The following is a 23,012-nucleotide window of genomic DNA, read 5'->3' on the forward strand; positions in this document are numbered from 1 at the left end:
CAGTAATTATGCGGAGACCTGTCCGGGTAAAGCAGGCAGCAGGGGCTTCATGGAGTCTTGCTTGAAAGTAGATACAAAGGCTGTAGCTCTCCAGCACTTGCTAATGGTCGACCTCTCTCTTGTCCTGAATGCATGCCTGTCCCAGTTACATGAGATGGTTGCTATAGCAACTGAGCTCTGACTAATCATTTGCGCAATGACCTTTTTTCCCCCCTGAGAGAGAACGAGAGAGAACGAGAAAGAGAGAGTGAGATAGAGCAGGAAGGAAAGAGGGAGGCGAAGCTATGGAGGTTACAAATAACAGTTACTCTATGACAGAAATATTTCCTGTGGGGAGGGGGACGAGCAAGAAAAAAATGTAAAAAAAAAAGTTCACCAGGATGAGGCCTATGATTTTGGCACATTGTATATTGCAAGGGCATCCGGAAAGCTGCGTTGTGTCGTACATGTGAAGCTTCAATATTACCACAGTCGTTGATTATATTTCGGTATTAACCATTTGTCTATTTCCTTCGCCATCCATGAAACCCTCCTTTATTGCCTTCATTTAAGTCACACTTGATTCTCTGTGAATCTTTATCAAAATGGCTGCCCTTGAAGACTCATTAGCGGTTCTGCCCTTTTAGGATACATTGTTCAGATAAAGCCAGCACTGAAACTCCACCCCCCAGACTCGTTTACAGATAGACACGCCTCTTAGACTCATATAAAAATGGACACACCCCTCTGACTCACTTAGAGATAAAACCATTGGAAACAGACACACCCCTTAGGTTTATTTAAAGGTAAATTAGACTTTTTTGGACTTGAATCATCTATGGATAAACCGGACCCATTAAACTATTTTAGATAGGCTCCTTTCAGACTTATTTAGAGATGGACACGCCCCTTGGACTCATCTAGACATAAGCACACCCAATGGACTCATTTTGAAGTAGACGCACCCCTCAGACCCACTTAAAGATAAATCCAGCAGACCAATCTGGAAATTAATACATCCCTTAGATCTAGTTAAAGGTACACCTTAAAGTGGAGGCCAGTATTTGCTCTTGTTGCATTCCCACTGAACCTTTTAGACTGATTTGGAGGTAGATACAACCCCTTAAGCTGCCCAAACATCCATTCAGAAGACCGCTAACCCCTTACACGGGAGCTCTTGGCTCAGCTGGGCTTTCATGTGTTTTCTAGAAGGAGAGAAGAGAAGGCTGCTGCCAGACTCTTCTAGCGGAGGCTTATCTCCCCTGAAAGGAAAAGGATCAGAGGTAGAAATTCCTACTGCCCAATTCTTCTGCCCCCTAACATCATCTCGCAGTGGAGACTCAGAATACCCCCATACACATCAGGTGGTTGGCCGGTCCAGCCAAAATTGGTGAATTGGTGATCTCTTAGACCCCGTTGGAAATAGACTTTTTATTACAAGTAAATGCACTTCTTATTAAGGCCTCAAGATACATTAGGCAAAATCAGGCCAGCAAAAGACTGTTCATCGGCAGAAAAAAACTCATCGGCCTTGTTGGATTTTTTAACTTCATGATGCGAACAAGTATCTAACGTGCCTGACCAGAGTTTTTAATTATAAGGAACTGTAATGGGGTCTGTCTGGGTTCTGTTCTATGGCTGTCACTCTAAAGGAAAAATGAGTGCAGTACGCTGGTGTTTTCCCATAAGGATGATGGAATTTGTGTCCTAATGGAGGTTCCAACACAAGTGTGAACCTAGTCTTAAACTCATAGAGTTGGGAATGTTAATTTTACGCAAAAATGTCCAACTTTTGGTTATTTAATACCACTCTCTCCATGTATGAAGAGTCATGAATTGTAACTTTTGGAAAAGCCACAACCCTTACTTTAATAGGGGGTAGGGTGGAGTAAAATACCTAAGGATGCAGCGAATAAAAACAACACAACCTCTGGCAAAATTAACTTCCAAAATTCAACCAGAGCAATCTAAAAAACTAATGAGGTCCAACGCATCCTTCTCTGCCAGTTGAGTGATTCTCAGAGGAGAGCTGTAATATTGAGTGTGTCCAACATGGCGTACTGTGATAGTGGAGGCCGATGTACACACAGGCCATCCACAGAAACACATGACTTTTTTTCAATTTCTAGATCTTGATGTTCCAGCAAAACACAGTATATATGGTTTAGAGCCGAAGAGTCATACATGGAAATAGCACATTTATTTCTTTAGGTAGAGCGCACCTTGAGAAAGAAAAGCGAAACACTCGTCGGTGTTGGCGTGGCGCGTGTCCTGACTCTGATACACTATGGGTAAGCATGGCTAATTTGGGGGCTTTATGTATTATGCGCGCATTTACCATGACTTCTGGTGTTATATATATTTTTTTGCCCATTACTATTATGTCCCTCAAGTGATACTATGCACTAAGCACTTTACTTATTGCCCAATAGTCTATCTGCATGTCTGGACATTGGTAGCCATCACCACCTGATCCTAGTCTGTATTATTTATTTGTAAGTAATTAATAAAATTGACATTTTCTTATTAAATTGGACGTTGTACTCCTATTTTTCATATTGTGTTTAGGTAGAGCTTGCATCACTGAGGTGTTACTTCCTCCATCTTCAGGTGCTAAGTCAGACCATGGACCCCAAGCATTGGACCAAGATGACATTGTAAGAATATCCAACAACTCCTCTTCTATCTATGGGATCCTCAGAACACGCTTCCTTCTAGTTTATGACTTTATTTATGACGTCTCTTGGAAAAGGAACCAACACCCCAGCACGGGTAATAAAACATAAAGGTCATTCCTTTCAGTGTCCTCTAGAGAGACGTTTTTCATGATATAGTAAACCCCCAATAAGATGACACCATGAAGATGCTAGAATATGGGATTTGACATTCTATTATTCATAGAATCATAGAATCACAGAATGTTAGAGTTGGAAGGGGCCTCCAGGGTCATCGTGTCCACCCCCTGCTCAATGCAGCGCAGGATTCACTAAACTGTCTCAGGCAGATGTCTGTCTAGCCTCTGTTTGAAGACTTCCATTGAAGGAGAACTCGCCACCTCTCATGGCAGCATGTTCCACTCATTGATCACCCTCGCTGTCAAAAAGTTTTTTATAATATCTAATTTGTATCTTCTCCCTTTCAGTTTAATTCCATTGCTTCTCGTGTTTCCATGCGACATCCCTTCAGATATTTGTAGATGGCTCTTAAGTCTCCTCTTAGCCTTCTTTTTTGCAAGCTAAACATTCCCAGATCCTTTAACCATGCCTCGTAGGACATAGTATGCAGTACGTTCACCATCCTGGTAGCTCTTCTCTGAGCTTGCGCCAGTTTTTCAATGTCTTTTTTACAATGTGCTGCCCAGAACTGGACACGGTATTCCAGATGAGGCCTGACCAAGGAGGAGTACAGGTGGATAATGACTTCACAAGATCTAGACTCTATGCTTCTCTTAATACATTCTAGAACTGTGTTTGCCTTTTTTGCAGCTGCATCATACTGTTGACTCATGTGCAGTCTATGATCTATTAGTATACCCAGGTCTTTTTCACATGTGCTGTTGCTTAGTTCTATTCTCCCCATTCTGTAGATGTAATTTTTGTTTTTATTGCTCAGATGTAGAATCTTGCATTTCTCCCCGTTGAATACCATTCTATTAGCATCTACCCATTATTAAGGTTTATCTAGATCCTTCTGAATCCTTTCTCTGTCTTCCCTAGTGTTAGCTATCCCTCCTAGATTTGCATCATCTACAAATTTTATTAGTTTACCTTCAGTTCCCTTATTTAGATCATTTATAAAAATGTTGAATACTGGGGTCAGGAGAGAGCCTTGTGATAGCCTGCTTGAAACGCTCTTCCAATTGGATGTGCAACCATTTATTACCACTCTTTGAGTATGATCACTGAGTCAGTTATTAATCCACCTAACCGTAACCTTGTCATTCTCATACTTGGTCATTTTTTTCAATAAGGATAGTATGAGATACTTTATCAAATGCTTTGCTGAAGTCAAGATATACTATATCTACACCATTTCCCTGATCCACCCAGTCAGTGATTCCATCATAGAAGGAAATTAGATTAGTCTGGCATGACTTGTTTGCTACAAACCCATGCTGGCTCTGGTTCATTATTGTATTCTTATCCAAGTACTTACCTACATGCTGCTTAATAATTTGTTCAACGATCTTTCCTGGTATAGAAGTGAGGCTCACTGGCCTGTAATATCCTGGCTCCATCTCCTTTCCTGTTTTGAAGATAGATACAACATAATCCCATCTCCAATATTCTATGACTTCTCCTGTTATCCAGGATTTTTCAAAGATTATGGCAAGAGGTTCTGCAATTTCCTCTGCTAACTCTTTCAGTATTTTAGGATGTAATTCTTCTGGACCAAGAGATTTAACTTCATTTAAATTAGCTAAGTGTTCCGTCATCATCTCTCTGTTTATAGATAGTGTGGATTATTTTATTCCTTCAATAGCACCGTGAATATGAATTGATGTTACATTTGCTTTCTTAAAGAACACAGATGTAAAATAGGAATGTAAACATTTGGCCTTCTCAACGTCATTTTTGACCACTTCACCTTTTTCATCCTGTAAAAAATCATATAGCATCTTTGACTTTTCTTTTGGTTTTGACATGCCCCCAAAATCCGTTTTTATTGCTTTTGGTTCCCTTGCAAGCCTCACTTCATTACTGGCTTTAGCTCTTATAATGTTTGCCCTGCATTCCCTGCAGACAACATTATATTCTTCTTTAGATATGCCTCCCTCTTTCCATTTAATAACCTTTATTTTTTTCCTTTTTAAAAAGTATTTAAGTTCTGTGTTCATCCATCCTGGTCTCTTTAAATGCTTCCAACTCTTCCTTCTTTTCGGCATTGTTTCCTACCCTCTTTCTGAGTCCATTAAAATCTGCCTTACTGAAGTCCGGAGAACCCGGAGGAAACCCACACAAACATAGGGAGAACATAATAACTCCTTGCAGATGTTGTCCTTGGTGGGGTTTGAATCCAGGACTCTAGCGCTGCAAGGCTGCAGTGCTAACCACTGAGCCACCGTGCTGCCCAAAGTGTTCAAAGTCTCTGCATATAGTTTCCAGGTCCTTTTTTGTTGTGTCATTTGTTCCTACATGTATTAGCAGACATAGGTGGTCGTCTGTAGCACTGAAGAGTCTTGATACCCTATCAGAAACATCTTTGAGTTGGGCACCTGGAAGACAGCACACTTCTCGAGAGGTAATGTCCGGATGGCAGATAGCGGCTTCTGTTCCCCTCAGTAGGGAATCCCCACGACCAACAATCTCATTTCTTCTTCACTACAGCGCTACTTTTTCTCCCTCCAAGAGGCTTCTGATTTCTTACTGGGGTGTTCTTTGTGGGGAACAATTTTTTTTTTATGTACATCTTCATACTTGTCCTGCATGAGAGCCTGGTAGCAGTTCTTCAGCTGTATGTAGGGGGGCTGACTACCTTCTCATCCTCCTGCTTCTTTGGGTCACATCTCAGATGCTTCCATTTCTCTTCTTCTGCAGTTACATTGAAAGGTGCTTCTCTTCGAACATTCTGAACAGTTATTTCTACTCTGTCATTAGCTTCTGCAGGAAAACTGAAAAGTTCTCTTGCAACATTCTGAAGAGATTCTTCTGCTCTGTCAAGGAAATCCTCATCTTCTTTGATGATCTTCAGTGTATCTATTCTCTCCTGAAGACTTTGCACTTATCCTCTAACAGAGTCACAAGCATTTCTGACACCTTAAGTTTGTCTTTTCCTCTGGCAAGCCTTAAACATATAGCACACATTACAGCACAACATATGGGTAATCTCCTTCTCCATGTTAAACAAAACTAATTTCTGTGGATGTTTGACAATTTCCTTCAAGAAGCTCGATCCAGCTACACCCAAAGATCCTCAAACTTGCGGCGACACTTCACTCTTCCCAGATTGTTGTGAAGAACATACAGAAGGTGGGAGCTCTTGGACTAATACTGGGGTACAGACTTGAGTACATCAGCACCCATCAGAGAATCTCCAAATATGCAGATCAAATGGATGTTCACCTTTCTTTGAAATATAACCTCTGAGATAATACGATCATTGTGGACTAGGATTAGCACCTAGCTAGTAAATATAGCACCGACCAGTAGATAGAGTACAATGTCAGCATGCTCACTGATGGACGGCCTTAAAGCTCATTAGCCATCGTTTTCTGCTTTGCTCATTTGCTCACCTTGCTTATACTAGAACATTATCTTGGGTTTTGTCTACTAATAATGTCCTGCAGTTTTATGTATGCAGCTCCTATACAGACTTACAGTGTATATGTTTCCATAACTACATATAAACAAATCTATATATAAATCCTTAGATATTCTGTTATTCACCTCTCCTGGATCCAGCACTGGGCGCTGAGTCTTCCTCCTGCCACCATCTCACTCTGGTCTTTGTTGCCTTGGGTTGCCATGTAACACCAGCTTTCACTTCTGAAGTCGTACCTCAAGGTCTTCTATGCCAGCTTAGGCAGTGCATTGCCACCTGAGTATTCAGGTTGTTGATGTCCATGCCACTACTGTGAACTGCTTTTTTGCATTTTAAGGACCTTGTTAGAAATCCAGCTCTGCTACATAATTGGGACTCTGCTACTCCACTGGTCAGTTTTGCCTTGAACCTTATGACAAAACCAGCTCTGCTATATTTGTTGAGACTGATGCACCACTGCCAGATCTGTCTGGGCTCTGTGACAAACTCAGCTCTGCCAATAAATCAACACAGCTATCACTGTGTCAGCTCTGCATTGGATTTTGCTGCAAACTCACCAGTACACCTTCTGTTGTTCCATCTAGCTCTCCCTGCTGCATGAATGTCATCAGTCCGTGGTGCCCCTACTGCTCATCCAGACCAAAGGCTTCAAAGATCAACCTCACCAGGAAACATCTATGAGCAAACCAATGCGGATCAACCAAAAGTACCCTATAGTTTCTCCCAAGAAAATGTACACAGAAAGCATTGTGCAATGAGCAACCAAGTATGCATACTAGTTCTTCTTTGGGCTGAGAGCTAATTTGCATATCTTTTTCCCAGAGAGCATTGCTTGGCCTATGAATCAACTTGCAAGGAGTAATGGTACTACATCAGACCATGGACAATATATGAGAATTATAAAACTACCCAGTGTCCACAGTGCATGAGGTGCTTAAAGGCAAAGGCTAGAGGCAATTGAAGCCGCTGCCCTTTTATTACACTAGTGACCTCTAAATCAGCAATGTCCTCATCCAGGTAACCTAGATCAAGGCTTTAAGCATGTACTGAAAATAGATTGCTAAGTCCAAGGTTGAGCCGGCACTATTATATGTGTCAGAGGTGCCGCGGGACCTGAAAATTGGATATTAAGTCAGTAAAGTCTTCCTATATCCCCTACACTCAGGGCTTATGGCTATCTGTTGTATACTCCTATATACCATATTCTTGGCATATATAGTAATGACCATATTAGTGCTTCAGTAATGTTGTTAGAGACCCTGTGTAATGAAATCTCATTCAGCTTTATATAGTGCTAAGGGTAATATGTGTCTATGGTGGACTACAAAGCATATCCCATTCTTACACACTGATCAAGTAATAAATCATGTATAATGCAATATAAAGGGGTTGTCTCAAAAAGCGATAATAGTTTATTATTTATCAATGAACAAAATGCAAAGTAAATGAATAAAACAGTAATCTAAATCCCATCAATACTTGGTGTGACCACCCTGCGTTTTCTTCTAGGTACACTTCCAAAAAGTCATTGATTTTGTAGGATTGCACTCCGGTGTATGAGTAACCCATTATGCCAAACAGGAAATAATGATTATTATTTCCTTTGGAGGGTTAAACCTGAGAGAGGAAAAGCCAAACCCTGCTACAAAGGTGAGGTTATGGAAGATGGTTTCATGTCATGCACAATGGCAAAACTAAGCATAGCAACAAGACTCAAGGTAGTTATACTGCATCACCAAGGTCTCCCCCAAGCAAAGATTTCAAAGCAGACTGGGATTTCAAGATAAGCTGTTGAGGGTCTTGTGAAGAAGCATCAAGAAATGGACAACGTTAAGTACCATGCACTCATTGGTCGACCAAGGAAGCTTAATGCAGCAAATGATAGATAAGGCTTACTTGACTTCAAAATCATAAGTGCCATCAGGTCAGAAATGTCAGCAATCAGTGGAACCCAGTTACACCCATCTACTGTTTGGCCAGAAGAGGTCTTCATGACAGAATTGTGACCAAAAAAGCCATACCTTCATCATGAAAGCAAGGGCAAGTGGCTCAACTACGCAAGAAAACAAAGGAAAGGAAAGAGGTGCGGGGGGGGGGGGGGGGGGGATGTCAGCAGGGGCTTTGGACTGATGATGTGAAATATTTGGCTGTAACAAGCAATTTGTTAACTGAAAGACTGGAGAGCGGCACAATAATAAGTATCTTCAGGCAACAGTGAAGCACGGTGGAGGGTCCTGGCAAGTTTGAGGCTGCATTTTAGCAAATAGCGTTGTGAACATGGTCAGGATTAATGGTGTCCTCATTGTTGAGCATTACAAGCAGATACTTATCCATCCTGTAATACCATCAGAGAGGCATGTGATTGATTCCAATTTTATTCTGCAGCAGGAGAACAACCCCAAACATCCAGCCACTGTCATTAATAACTATCCTCAGCGTAAAGAATAACAAGGAGCCCTGTAAGTGATGATCCGGACCCCTCAGAGCCCTGATCTCACAGCATCCAGTCTGTCTGGGATCACAGGAAGAGAATGAAGGATTTGCAAAAGAGACATCCACAGAAGATCTGTGGTCAGTTCTCCAAGATGTTTGGAGCAACCTCCTGCCAAGTTCCTTGAAAAACAGTATACAAGTACCTAGAAGAACTGATGAAGGGAAAGTAAGGACACCGAATTTTGATGGCATCTAGATTTGTCTTTTTCTCATTCAGTTTACATTTTAATTGTTAAAAATAAACTATTGACACTTCTATTGTATAAAACATTCTTACTTTGCTGCTTTTTTTCCCATCTGCCTAACATTTTTACACAGTACTGTATGTATGCATATATTCATCTCACACATATCTGTATAGGGGAAGCAGCCGCCAGCCGCTCCACGTGAGTGTGAACTCTTACATTCTTCCCGTCTCTCTTTCTCACATGTTGATATTACTTTAAGCATCTCAAAGCCCCAAGGTTGTCAGCTCCAAATTCCGCCAGCAGCTTCTTGGCAAGTTCTGTATTTGCCCCCGCTAGTGAACATGAAAGGGCGAGAGCGCCAGCTATTTCTGCAGGAACACAGGGCACGGCTGCCTCCCCGTCTCGGGGCCAGTCCATCCTCAGCCACTGAAGGAAGGCTGGAAATGTAGAAACAGGATCTGCAGGGAGGATAATGAAGCAAGTGACATCCACATCAGCTTCTCTGTGCCCGTGGTGCCGATGCTGGAACCTGAGAGACATGCCAGCTATTTCTACAGAGCTCACCGAGTTTACGGAGTAGCACCTAATTATTTTAGTGTCAGATGGTGAAAGCGGATATATAAGTCACTTCTAATAATGAAAAAAATATGTAGATTTGAGAGTCCTCAGTGGTTAATACCTTTTAATGGCAAACTGAAAAGATAGTAACAAAATGCAAGCTTTCGAGACTACTCAGGTCTCTTCATCAGGCATAGAATGCATACGGAGACACATGCTAAGTGGGGAGTCTTCTTCAGATTTTGGATTTGAGCTCAGGATGATGTTTATTAGCCAGCATTATCAATTAGATGTGGCAACAATCTAATGTATCTGGGTAAGGTCAGAAATAGTTTTTTTTGGAGAAAAGAATTAAGATCCAAGATGGCTGATTCTATTGCTTTCCCCCAGTGGTAAGTACCAGGGCCAGCCTAATGTGTTTAGGGGCTCTTAAGTGACTCAACCATTTTTTTTCAAAAGCCCAATGATGGTCATTCTTCATCCAAGTACAAAAGAAATATGGAATGCAACATAAAAAAGCGCTCAATGATGAAGAATACAAGGTCCACAAGCATTCCCCATCTCTCCTGAACAGAAGGACATGGCAAGGTGTAGGGATAGGTGCAAGACACCTAAGAAAGAGACAACAATTCTCATCCACCTAGACTGCCACCCCTGTTTAAGCTGAGAGCCTAAGTCATTGTCTGCTTGCCTCTCAAAGGAGGCAAACAAGTGGCTAAAGGGCAATGTGGAATGTGTTGGCCATCACACACACCCTCTAGATGGCCAAGAAGGAAACCCATAAGAGACATTAATTTAATAGAGAGGTACATTATGTAAAACAATCTGATGCCCCCCACAATTACTTGAGGAGCAATGACATCTAAAGACCACAAGCCCAGTGGGTCCTGGCATTTGACCAGGTTGGTCTGGTTATTATTATCATTGTTTGCATTTATAATGGTTACTACTCAGTGCAGACAACAAGAGAATAATCCACGGACATGAGAAAGGCTTAAGAGCAAGAAATGAAAGCATCTTGTTGAATTTCAGAGAGCAAAATGGCCTCCAAATTTTTATTTGCATCACCATGCCTCTTTCTGTCATAACACCCCCATCCATATCATGCCATGTTCCAGCCCCATGAAGGTGTCTCTGGATACTGGAGATCAGTGTCATGACTGTGAAAAGATCTGCTGAAGTTTCGGGAGACTAATATCTGGGAGATCTTCCAGCTTTTCCGGCAGTCTGGGTGGTCTCCCCTCTGTGGTCACCCACACATTTCAGGAGAGTTGGTGAGTGTGAACAAAAGTGATGGTCGACTCTCAGCACATTACTACATTAGCTGCAAGGAGGTGAATGCCAGAATAGACCAAGCCTGGGAGATGTTAGAACGTCTAGAGGGAGAAAATATCTAGTGAACATCAAACACCTATGTACTGACATATTACGGGTGTAGAATCTATTTCCCCACCACCAGGGATGTCTAGCCAAATATATGTTCTCCACTGATGTTAATGATCTTCTGTCCAACACCATCTGAATATTTGGATGGAGCAGAACAGATGATCCTTATACTCCAAGAGAAGCAATCAAGCAATCACTAGATCCAAAACTATCTAAAGTGGATTTTTCAGACTCAGATCTATAATATAAATATACTAGGCGCAGACGCAAAATTTTAATAACGTGTAATTTATAACATTGGTGTGACAGAAGGGCATATGAGCACCTGCAACACTTAGGCACCAGGAACCAAGTGAGTCTCCTATCTCTCTACCCTTCTAGCTATGCCCCTGTTCAGATTCCAAAATCATACCATCGTTGAGACCAATGTTGGAGAGTTGGAAAGGATAGAAGAGTAGGGTTTACCTCAATAGTCTCCATCTCTGGTGTTTGCTTCACCTTTTTAGCATCAGGTTGAGTTCTCAATCACAACTGGGTCTTCAGAGTTGATTCCAAGGCCCTACAGACTAGGTAGGGTTCAAGGTGACCAATCTACTCTAGATGACTACCGCACTGACATTGAAGCCCCTGCAGAAAGATGACAAAATGAAGCAACAGAACAAGTATTTACACTAGAGGCTAACCAACAATAAGGGTACCGTCTCACAGTGGCACTTTTGTCGCGACGACGGCACGATCCGTGACGTTCCAGCGATATCCATACGATATCGCTGTGTCTGACACGCAGCAGCGATCAGGGACCCCGCTGAGAATCGTACGTCATAGCAGATCGTTTGGAACTTTATTTCGTCGCTGGATCTCCCGCTGTCATCGCTGGATCGGTGTGTGTGACACCGATCCAGCGATGCATTCGCTTGTAACCAGGGTAAACATCGGGTTACTAAGCACAGGGCCACGCTTAGTAACCCGATGTTTACCCTGGTTACCATCGGAAATGTAAAAAAAAACAAACAGTACATACTCACATTCCGGTGTCCGTCAGGTCCCTCGCCGTCTGCTTCCCGCACTGACTGACTGCCGGCCGGAAAGTAAAAGTAACCCGATGTTTACCCTGGTTACCCGTGGACTTTGGCATCGTTGGTCGCTGGAGAGCTGTCTGTGTGACAGCTCCCCAGCGACCACACAACGACTTACCAACGATCACGGCCAGGTCGTATCGCTGGTCGTGATCGTTGGTAAATCGTTTTGTGTAACGGTACCCTAAGTCACCCCAAAAACAAACATGGGCCAAAACATATACAATACAATTGCTCCAGCAATGTTCTCCTGGATCATTGAGACAACTGCTTGCTCTTGTACTTACTGACCACATCCATACAACAGCTGTAGTAACCGCAGCTGTTGTTATAGCTAGGATCTGCAGAACCAGGCGTCTATCAATAGATGAAGGATCTCTGTGATGTTCTCATTTGCTGGGTGATTTAAGGTACCGTCACACTCAGCGACGCTGCAGCGATATAGACAACGAGCCGATCGCTGCAGCGTCGCTGTTTAGGTCGCTGTAGAGATGTCAAACACAGCAGCTCCACAACGATGCAGGAGCGATCCTGTGACGTAGCGGTGACTCACTTATCGTTCTCACAGTTCGTTAGCTCCATGTTTAACATTGCTGACATAATTGCTTTTGCTGTCAAACACGACGATACACGCCGATCTGACGACCAAATAAAGTTCTGGACTTCTAGCTCCGACCAGCGATATCACAGCGGGATCCAGATCGCTGCTGCGTGTCAAACACAACGAGATCGCTATCCAGGACGCTGCAACGTCACAGATCGTTGTCGTTCTCGTTGTAAAGTTGTTTAGTGTGATGGTACCTATAGAAAAAGTCCACCTCTTTGTATAAGGCCAGATCCTAAGAATTGGTGATAAGTATTTGATCGCTGGTGGGGGGTACTAGTTATGTAAAGAGTCTTATTACTAATGCTTTATGTGAAAATGTATAAAAATTAGCTCTCTCCCAGAAGGGAGGAGACTGTCTCGCTAGCTGATATCAATAGGTAGCATTAGTGATATGGTTTTCTTCAGTCTCGAGACAACAAATTTACAATTCTGTATTTGATTTGAAGATGCTAAGAATCTCCTCACCTTCTGTTTTTCTCGTTATTTTCTTGTATTTGTGTGTGCTTGTCGTGCACCTGGTTGTACAGCACTGCAACATATGTCAGCAATATGCAAATAAAGAGTAAAAATAACGAAAACTTATTTTTTATCTTCCCTTATACCGTATGTGCTGATGAATGTAGTGTACATGATGGATATGTAACATCACATTCACATCACAAATCTTATGTTGGTTCCCTTTGTGCTGAACATTTGAGGACTGAACTCGACAAGACCTGGAGAAGAGCCCTGTAATGTCTGGCACCAAAACATTGGCAGCTGGTCCTTTTACATTTTTTAAGTTCCTCCAAAGCTGGGAGTCCAGTTGGAACCCGGTTACTCTCTGCCACTATTCACACTAGTGGAAACCGAAACACATGGGCTTCTTGCACGTTATGAACAAGTCTGTAGGAACATGTTCACACACCACCAAGAAACTTGAAGACACAAAAGAGCACAGGAAGACCAAAACACTGTTGTAAAAAAAAAATCACAGTAATAAGCAACTGCTAGTAAAAAGATGGAAAAAACAGGGTATTTGGTTGATACGTTTTTTTGCAAAAAAAATTTATACTAAGGTGCTCCACCAAACATCAAGGTATACCCATATAGAGCAGTCCTAACTGATGTATGTAATCCCTATCTGATGTATTTAAATCCTGGTCATCTGTATATTACCTGTATAAGCAGGGTTCAGAGAGGGAATGTCCATGTGGACACGTTGAATGGAACAACTTTTGTGCAAATGACCCACAAGGAGTGGTGGATACCTCCCCAGTCTTGTAGACACAAGAGAACAATTATGGAAACCGAAACACATGGGCTACTTGCACATTATGAACAAGTCTGTAGGAACATGTTCACACACCACCAAGAAATTTGAAGACACAGAAGAGCACAGTAAGACCCAAAAAACTGTTGTAAAAAAAAAAAAATCACAGTAATAAGCAGGGCTGGACTGGCCATTGGGCACTTCTGGCAAATGCCAGAAAGGCAGGTGCCAGTAGTGGGCCGCTCGATCCGCCTCCCCCCGCCGCTGCCAACTCACCCCCCCCCCCCCCGCCGTCGCATTCAACTACCGGTACAGTTGAATGCAATGATGGAGGAGAGAGAGTCTACAGACGCTCCCTCTCCCATCATTCCCCGCTCTGCCTCTGACACTGCGGGTGCGCGATGACGTCATATCATCGCGCACCTGCTGTGTCCTGGGCAGACTGCAGCCGCTGAGACAGGAGCAGGAAGCAACGCGGGGCACGAGGAGAGGTGAGGAGTGTGTTTTGTTTTTTTTACTGGACTGTGGGGCCATTCTCGGGGGGAGGAGGAGAATAGATGCGGGCTGTGCTGTATACTACTGTGTGGGCTGTGCTGTATACTACTGTGTGGGCTGTGCTGTATATAGTACTGTGTGGGCTGTGCTGTATACTACTACGCAGTCTGTGCTGTATACTACTGTGTGGGCTGTGCTGTATATAGTACTGTGTGGGCTGTGCTGTATACTACTACGCGGTCTGTGCTGTATAGTACTGTGTGGGCTGTGCTGTATATAGTACTGTGTGGGCTGTGCTGTATATACTACTGTGTGGGCTGTGCTGTATACTACTACACGGGCTGTGCTCTATACTACTACACGGGCTGTGCTGTATACTACTGTGTGGTCTGTGCTGTATCCTACTGTGTGGGCTGTGCTGTATACTGCTGTGTGGGCTGTGTTATCTACTACGCGGGCTGTGCTATAGTATGCAGGCTGTGCTGTATACTATGCGGGTTGTGCTATATACTATGCGGGCTTTGCTATATACTATGGGGAGTATATTATATTCTATGGGGAGGCCATGTTATGTACTATGTGGCTGTGTTATATACTATTGTGGGGGTATATTATATTCTATGGGGGAGACTGTTATATACTATGGGGGGCTGCATTATATTCTATCTGGGGCTACATTATATATTATGGGGAGGTGGGCTGTATTATATTCTATGGGGTTACATTATACTCTGGGGTGGCTGCATTATACTCTGGGGTGGCTGCATTATACTCTGTGAGGTGGCTGCATTATACTCTGGGGTGGCTGCCTTATACTCTGTGGGGTGGCTGCATTATACTCTGGGGTGGCTGCATTATACTCTGTAGGGTGGTGGCTGCATTATACTATATGTGACTATAAAGGCACGGATGATTGACCTCGTGGAGACCAAAACATCCAACACTGCGGAGACACCATCACGTGTTTCTCAACGCAGTGATCCAGAACACTGCCCCCAAATATGCAAATGCAAGTAGAGGAGCTGCGGAGACACCATCACGTGTTTCTCAACGCAGGCAGTGAATAGCCAGGCCTTTCCCCGGGAAGGAACAACCAAGGGAAGGGCAGCATCCAATAAAGGAAAACATCCAATAAAGGAAAACCACCTATGCCAAGCATGGTATCCATCCACAGACAGCTGTTTCGGGGTTTTTGCCCCTCATCAGTGTGGAGTAGGAAACTGGCTATCAGGAGCAGTGCCTAGTAGAAAGACTATAAAGGCACGGATGATTGACCTCGTGGAGACCAAAACATCCAACACTGCGGAGACACCATCACGTGTTTCTCAACGCAGTGATCCAGAACACTGCCCCCAAATATGCAAATGCAAGTAGAGGAGCTGCGGAGACACCATCACGTGTTTCTCAACGCAGGCAGTGAATAGCCAGGCCTTTCCCCGGGAAGGAACAACCAAGGGAAGGGCAGCATCCAATAAAGGAAAACATCCAATAAAGGAAAACCACCTATGCCAAGCATGGTATCCATCCACAGACAGCTGTTTCGGGGTTTTTGCCCCTCATCAGTGTGGAGTAGGAAACTGGCTATCAGGAGCAGTGCCTAGTAGAAAGACTATAAAGGCACAGATGATTGACCTCGTGGAGACCAAAACATCCAACACTGCAGAGACACCATCACGTGTTTCTCAACGCAGTGATCCAGAACACTGCCCCCAAATATGCAAATGCAAGTAGAGGAGCTGCGGAGACACCATCACGTGTTTCTCAACGCAGGCAGTGAATAGCCAGGCCTTTCCCCGGGAAGGAACAACCAAGGGAAGGGCAGCATCCAATAAAGGAAAACATCCAATAAAGGAAAACCACCTATGCCAAGCATGGTATCCATCCACAGACAGCTGTTTCGGGGTTTTTGCCCCTCATCAGTGTGGAGTAGGAAACTGGCTATCAGGAGCAGTGCCTAGTAGAAAGACTATAAAGGCACGGATGATTGACCTCGTGGAGACCAAAACATCCAACACTGCGGAGACACCATCACGTGTTTCTCAACGCAGTGATCCAGAACACTGCCCCCAAATATGCAAATGCAAGTAGAGGAGCTGCGGAGACACCATCACGTGTTTCTCAACGCAGGCAGTGAATAGCCAGGCCTTTCCCCGGGAAGGAACAACCAAGGGAAGGGCAGCATCCAATAAAGGAAAACATCCAATAAAGGAAAACCACCTATGCCAAGCATGGTATCCATCCACAGACAGCTGTTTCGGGGTTTTTGACCCTCATCAGTGTGGAGTAGGAAACTGGCTATCAGGAGCAGTGCCTAGTAGAAAGACTATAAAGGCACGGATGATTGACCTCGTGGAGACCAAAACATCCAACACTGCGGAGACACCATCACGTGTTTCTCAACGCAGTGATCCAGAACACTGCCCCCAAATATGCAAATGCAAGTAGAGGAGCTGCGGAGACACCATCACGTGTTTCTCAACGCAGGCAGTGAATAGCCAGGCCTTTCCCCGGGAAGGAACAACCAAGGGAAGGGCAGCATCCAATAAAAGAAAACATCCAATAAAGGAAAACCACCTATGCCAAGCATGGTATCCATCCACAGACAGCTGTTTCGGGGTTTTTGCCCCTCATCAGTGTGGAGTAGGAAACTGGCTATCAGGAGCAGTGCCTAGTAGAAAGACTATAAAGGCACGGATGATTGACCTCATGGAGACCAAAACATCCAACACTGCGGAGACACCATCACGTGTTTCTCAACGCAGTGATCCAGAACACTGCCCCCAAATATGCAAATGCAAGTAGAGGAGCTGCGGAGACACCATCACGTGTTTCTCAACGCAGGCAGTGAATAGCCAGGCCTTTCCCCGGGAAGGAACACCCAAGGGAAGGGCAGCATCCAATAAAGGAAAACATCCAATAAAGGAAAACCACCTATGCCAAGCATGGTATCCATCCACAGACAGTTGTTTTGGGGTTTTTGCCCCTCATCAGTGTGGAGTAGGAAACTGGCTATCAGGAGCAGTGCCTAGTAGAAAGACTATAAAGGCACGGATGATTGACCTCGTGGAGACCAAAACATCCAACACTGCGGAGACACCATCACGTGTTTCTCAACGCAGTGATCCAGAACACTGCCCCCAAATATGCAAATGCAAGTAGAGGAGCTGCGGAGACACCATCACGTGTTTCTCAACGCAGGCAGTGAATAGCCAGGCCTTTGCCCGGGAAGGAACAACCAAGGGAAGGGCAGCATCCAATAAAGGAAAACATCCAATAAAGGAAAACCACCTATGCCAAGCATGGTATCCATCCACAGACAGCTGTTTCGGGGTTTTTGCCCCTCATCAGTGTGGAGTAGGAAACTGGCTATCAGGAGCAGTGCCTAGTAGAAAGACTATAAAGGCACGGATGATTGACCTCGTGGAGACCAAAACATCCAACACTGCGGAGACACCATCACGTGTTTCTCAACGCAGTGATCCAGAACACTGCCCCCAAATATGCAAATGCAAGTAGAGGAGCTGCGGAGACACCATCACGTGTTTCTCAACGCAGGCAGTGAATAGCCAGGCCTTTGCCCGGGAAGGAACAACCAAGGGAAGGGCAGCATCCAATAAAGGAAAACATCCAATAAAGGAAAACCACCTATGCCAAGCATGGTATCCATCCACAGACAGCTGTTTCGGGGTTTTTGCCCCTCATCAGTGTGGAGTAGGAAACTGGCTATCAGGAGCAGTGCCTAGTAGAAAGACTATAAAGGCACGGATGATTGACCTCGTGGAGACCAAAACATCCAACACTGCGGAGACACCATCACGTGTTTCTCAACGCAGTGATCCAGAACACTGCCCCCAAATATGCAAATGCAAGTAGAGGAGCTGCGGAGACACCATCACGTGTTTCTCAACGCAGGCAGTGAATAGCCAGGCCTTTCCCCGGGAAGGAACAAGAGTAGGAGTAGGACTGCTCTATATGGGTATACCTTGACGTTTGGTGGAGCAGCTTAGTATACATTTTTTTGCAAAAAAACGTATCAACCAAATACCCTGTTTTTTCCATCTTTTTACTAGCAGTTGCTTATTAACAGGGCCGGACTGGGACTAAAATTCAGCCCTGGCATTTGAAGTTACATAGGCCCACTTGTCACATGGTGACTGTATACTATCTTTATACACTTTTAGGCAGGGCCGGTTTTAGGCAAAGTGGGGCCCTACGCCTAGGCAAAGGTTAAAATGGGGCCCCAAATGCTAACATACTGCACATCACACAAAAGCATTTCGGTTGTATTTACAAGCGCTGAGTTCAGGCCGCTAAATGAGTTTGATCAACAATACAGAAGTTGTTCAACGCTTGTTTCCCGGCCTCTTTCCACCAGCTGAGGAATAATGATGGGACAGAACGATCACTAATAGATCACTAACAGATCACCATACAGTATCATGTTATCAGCAGCACATCTACAGTTTACACCGGCGATGTTCTGCTGAGAACAATGATTTTTGTTCCGGCAAAAACAATCTGAATATGCAGCATTTTACTTGTTTAGTAAAATACACCACATAGTCCTTCATATATTATAATGTGCTCCACAGTCCTCCATATAGTATAATACACTCCCTATAGTCCTCCATATATTAAAATACACTGCTCAGTCCTCCATATAGCATAATGCACTCCTTATAGTGCTCCATATAGCATAATGCACCGCCATAGTCATCCATGTTGTACAATTCACTTCCCATAGTATAATGCACCCCATAGTTCTTCATATAGTATAACGTAACGTATTCCCCATAGTCCTCGATACAGTATAATGCAGCCCACATATAGAACTACTTCTTAATACTTTAGGGGAACCAAACAGAATTCTGGTGGGTTGAGGGGTTGAATAATAAATGACCCTCTGAAAAAACTTTTCCCAATTTAAAAAAAAAAATAAACAAAGAAATAACATTCTTTTTTGCTGCAGTGCATTTCACACTTCCAGGCTGATCTACAGTCCAAATGTCACAATGCCAAGTTAATTCCAAATGTGTAAACCTGCTAAATCTGCAGGGGGTTGAATACTACTTGTAGGCACTGTAGGACTGCTCTATATGGGTATACCTTGACGTTTGGTGGAGCAGCTTAGTATACATTTTTTTGCAAAAAAACGTATCAACCAAATACCCTGTTTTTTCCATCTTTTTACTAGCAGTTGCTTATCACTGTGATTTTTTTTTTACAACAGTGTTTTTGGGCTTACTGTGCTCTTTTGTGTCTTCACTATTCACACTAGGTAGGTTTTAACATTAGTGAGTGTAGTTACGGTCCCAATTGGGTACACCTTGTTGCGGTGGGACAGCTTTATGCTTTTTTTTAATAAAAAACAGTGTGTTACTAAGTACCCTGTGTTATTTAATGCACTTGCATTTTTACTTATTTATTTTTATTAGGGATTATGCACACATTGTCTTTTCTTTACTTTTATTTTTTAAGTTGTGTAGTGGCTGGACTGTACAATACAAACATTTGTTACCATCCACCTTTTGTGTCTCCCCTGTTTCCTCATAGATTGTAGCTTGCGAGCAGGGCCCTTACTCCTTTTGGTATCACATGTGGTCTACCCCTTCCTGAATAAGAAGTGCCTGTGTAACTTTGAAACCCGTAGAAATTAATAAAAAACACAACACTATTCATTTATTAAATCGCATCTTTGACTGACATCTTTCCACCATCCAGCAGCATGGAGTATCTCCACAAAAACTCTTCTGATACGGATTGGAGTCATATTTGACACAGAACTTTCCTTTATTCCCTATATCCAATCAATCACTCGCACATGTAACCAACATCTTAAAAACATCTCCAGAATCTGACCTTTTCTCACCTTTGAAATTGCAAAAACTCTTAAGGTACCTTCACACTAAACGATATCGCTAGCGATCCGTGACGTTGCAGCGTCCTGGCTAGCGATATCGTTGTGTTTGACACGCAGCAGCGATCAGGATCCTGCTGTGACATCGTTGGTCGGAGAAGAAAGTCCAGAACTTTATTTCGTCGCTGGATCTCCCGTAGACATCGCTGGATCGGTGTGTGTGACACCGATCCAGCGATGTCTTCACTGGTAACCAGGGTACACATCGGGTTACTAAGCGCAGGGCCGCGCTTAGTAACCCGATGTTTACCCTGGTTACCAGCGTAAACGTAAAAAAAAAAAACACACACATTCCGGTGCCCGGCGTCCGCTTCCCTGCACTCCTCCTGCATCCTGTGTAAGTGCCGGCCGTAAAGTAGAGTGGTGACGTCACCGCTCTGCTCTGTGGGAGATGCCGGAGATGTTCGGCGCTGACACAGGATGCAGGAAGAGTGCAGGGAAGTGGACGCCGGGCACCGGAATGTGAGTATGTGTTTTTTTTTTTTACATTTACGCTGGTAACCAGGGTAAACATCGAGTTACTAAGCGCGGCCCTGCGCTTAGTAACCCGATGTTTACCCTGGTTACCAGGGGACTTCGGCATTGTTGGTCGCTGGAGAGCCGTCTGTGTGACAGCTCTACAGCGACCACACAGCGACTAAACAGCGACGCTGCAGCGATCGGCATCGTTGTCTGTATCGCTGCAGCGTCACTTAGTGTGAAGGTACCTTTTGGGTATGTGCACACGTTGCAGATTTTGCTGCGGATCCACAGTGTATTGGCCGTTGCGGATTCACAGCAGTTTTCCATGTGATTTAAAGTACCATGTAAACCTATGGAAAACAAAATCCGCAGCGCACATGCTGCGGAAAATTCTGCGCGGAAACGCTGCAGTTTATTTTCTGCAGCATATTAATTCTTTGTGCGGATTCCGCAGCGTTTTACACCTATTACATAATCTGCAGGTGTAAAAACGCAGGTGAAATCCGCACAAAAAATGCGGTAAATCTGCGGGTAATCCACAGGTAAAACGCAGTGTGTTTTACCTGCGGATTTTTAAAAAAAGCTGCGGAAAGATCCCCACACGAATCCGCAACATGGGCACATAGCCTAACTGTTGCTTTTATTCATTCTTGTCTGGACGACTGCAACTCTCTTCTGATCAGTCTCCCTCTTACCAAACTTTCTCCCCTCCAATCCATCCTACAGTATATGCGGCATCAGGGTTGTATTTCTGTCCAGCCTTTAGACTGATTCCTCTACCCTGTGCCAGTCATAGCACTGGTTGCCCATTCACGGCAGAATACAATACAAAGGAATACAATACAAACAAGCTCTCACCCACAAAGCCATCTACAGTTCTGCACCACCAAACATCTCCTCCCTCATCTCTACCTATCACCCTACTCATGCTCTCCACTCTGCAACAGATCTAGGACTAACAGCCTCCATAATCCGAACCTCCCACCTCCGTCTCCAAGACTTCTCTCGCACTGTACCAGTTTTCTGGAATGCACTACCCCAGACTGTCCAACTAATACCTAGCCCCCACGTTTTTAAACGTGCTTTAAAAACACATCTCTGTAGACAGGCCTATCACCTCAATTCACTAATCTAACTCTTCCCTGTTCCCTTTTTCTAAATTTTACTCAGAACCTGTTTTCTCTTATTCATCTGTGTCCACTTGCTCCTTGTGTCATGTCGGACGCTGTTCAGACCAGGTCGTTCGACAGACAGCGGTAATTCCGCTTTTGTCCACTATGCGCTCATTGGCGTCGGCTAGATTTTATCTAGCTGGTCCGGGGTTAATTTACCTGTTGCTCGGATTGGAAGTTAGGCCATCCCCACTGCCTTTAAATAGTTCTCCTGAACATTGGGCGTCGCCGATTATAGCTTCTGTCTTGTGCGTTGTTATCTCGGTCTGGAGTGGTGAGCTAGCAGTTGGAGTATCGTTGCTGGTGGTGTATTTCCCTTTGTCTTATTTGCTCCTTCCTATATTTGTATTTGTTTTGCCCTTTGCATTTATAGTGTATTCCTGAGTGACTGCGGCATGGTGCTTATTTTTCCGTTATCCTTGTCTGTGCTAACTGGGTATTGGAGTGTGGTCTTCACTGGGTGGTGGGAGGTAGTTTCAGCCTAGGGTTGAAACAGGAGATAGGGCGAGGGTGGAGGCCCAGACATGCACACCATCAGTGTAAACTCTGGGAGAGGGTCAGTCAGGGTATCCCTAGTCTGAGGGAAATCGCAGGGGCCCGGGTTATTAGCTCTTTCCTGCCTAGGTCTCCCGTGACACCTTGCACCCAATTGCATTGGCAGCTGTACTTAGACAGTACCTGGCTGGTATATATATATAAACGCCGTGTGCACAGCTGTATTTTCGGTGCAGAGACTAGGTTCCCAAACCATACAGTAAATGATAAAAAAGTCTCGCACTCAACTTAAATCTTTTAGATTGATAAATTTAATGGTATTGAAGTAGCACTGGAAACGTTTCAGCCCTTAACGAGCTTTCATCAGTCAAGTAGATGACTGCCTAGTGGTAACGTGGTATATATTGGTGGTATGCAAAGTGCTTAGGAGCTCATATATGTCATATACGTCGTCAGAGGAAATGGTCTCACTGGGGAGGGCCAGCACTTAGGTAGAGACTGGAGGGGAGTTGCCGGCATAGAAATGGGGGCTGGAGAGGAGCCGCCTCGTGTATCAGTTACCCTCACAGAGAGACAGTGAGACCATTTCCTCTGACGACGTATATGACATATATGAGCTCCTAAGCACTTTGCATACCACCAATATATACCACGTTACCACTAGGCAGTCA

General features: G+C 44.0%; 1 long non-coding RNA gene across 1 annotated transcript; it reads left to right on the plus strand.

The window, feature by feature from the left end:
• Positions 1–209: 209 nt before the first annotated feature.
• LOC143809307 (uncharacterized) lies at positions 210–2,785 on the plus strand. Its single transcript, XR_013222208.1, has 3 exons — positions 210–290; positions 2,191–2,270; positions 2,548–2,785. It is a non-coding gene; the product is annotated as an uncharacterized LOC143809307 (long non-coding RNA).
• The last annotated feature ends 20,227 nt before the right edge of the window (positions 2,786–23,012 follow it).

The sequence above is a fragment of the Ranitomeya variabilis genome, chromosome 2 (assembly GCF_051348905.1).
Source record: "Ranitomeya variabilis isolate aRanVar5 chromosome 2, aRanVar5.hap1, whole genome shotgun sequence".
Taxonomy (NCBI): domain Eukaryota; kingdom Metazoa; phylum Chordata; class Amphibia; order Anura; family Dendrobatidae; genus Ranitomeya; species Ranitomeya variabilis.